This window comes from Mus pahari, chromosome 2, assembly GCF_900095145.1.
Source record: "Mus pahari chromosome 2, PAHARI_EIJ_v1.1, whole genome shotgun sequence".
Lineage (NCBI taxonomy): Eukaryota > Metazoa > Chordata > Mammalia > Rodentia > Muridae > Mus > Mus pahari.
In genome coordinates, this window is record NC_034591.1 from 61,724,962 (window position 1) to 61,726,491 (window position 1,530).

A 1,530-nucleotide genomic window follows, 5' to 3' on the forward strand; every position below is an offset into this window, starting at 1 on the left:
AAAAAAAAAAAAAAAAAAAAGGAAGCTGTTTTGATGTCTTTTAACCTGTGTGTGTACGTTCATGCCTGTGTGTGTGTATGTATGTATGTACATGTGTGGGTGTGCATTTGTGTGTATGTAAATTATATACTCGTGCTATTTTTGATTTTTTTCATTTATGAGCATGCTTTCCACTGTAGAAAATGAAACTCTAGTTTTTCCTCACCTCCAGGGCTTGTCCACTCTTCCTAAATCCCACTATTTACCACAGTTCTAATGTTTTAAAATACTTATGCAATGTTTAGCTATGACAGTGGAAATGCTCTTTATATCGAAAGCATGGTTTAAACTATGACTGCTTCTCCCTTTCTGTACACAGTTTTTCTTCCAGCTTAACAGTTGCTTGTGTTTCACTCTTAAACCCATGTCACTGGTGTAAACTTTTCTCAACAATTTTGTATGCACTAGTGTTCTGGTTAGTTTTTCTTGTCAGCTTGATAGAATAAGAGACAAGAGGAAGAAAGTCTCAACTGAGCTATTTCTCAGATCAGAAAGGCCTGTGGCCATGTCTGCAGGGAATTGCTTGGCTATGTAGTGAGATGGGAGGGCCTATCCAGCTGTGAGCATTGCCACCTGTGGGCTGGTGGTCCTGGGTTTTATAAGGAGAAGGGCTGAGCGTGAACAAGTCAGTCAGGAGTGCTTATCCATGGTTTCAGCTTGAATTCCTGCTCTGACATCCCTTGACAAGGAACTCAAAATGTGCACTGAAATAAACCCTTTCCTTCCTTAAGTTACTTTTGGTCGGAGTGTTTCATCACAGCAGCAGGAAAAAAACAAAACAAAACAAAACAAAACTAGAATAAGCAGGAACAACAGAATTTTATTTTCCTGGGATCATCCTCTCAGAACCTCTTGGTCTGCTCCAGCTTGGACTTGTCATGCTCAACACCCCTTCTTCCCTCCCTCCCTCCCTCCCTTCCTCCCTCCGAGTTAACCTTTCTTTCTCTCTCATCCCCATGGTGTCCCTTGTCCCTTCTCCATCTCAGAGCATGTGTTGCTTACCCATGTTTTCCTTTCCTCAGGAGATCCTCTAACATTGGAGAACGTGTTCTCTAGTGGCTCTCAGGAAAAGTGGATTTAGAATAAACTTTTTCTTGATTTTAATTTTTATTTTACCATAAAGCACAATGGATTTTGTCAGAGTATTTTCATCTCTATATATAATTTGCATGCCAGTATACTATGTATTTTTGATCTTCTTTCCCTTCTGTCCTTCTCCATTTTCCCTTTCCTTCCCAGTTGTTCCCTTTCTGCTTTCATGTCTCTTGTACTTAAGCTCTCCGTTTCTTCCCCATCCCCTCCTCCCATTCTCCCTCAAGATCTCTTCAATCTCTTTCCAGTGTTTTGTTTTGTTTTTTTTTTTGCTACTTTTATTTGGATCTGTATGTGTGTGTGTGTGTGTCTGTGAGCACAGACACACACACACACACACAGATACACACACACACACACACACACACAGACACACACACACACACACACACACACACA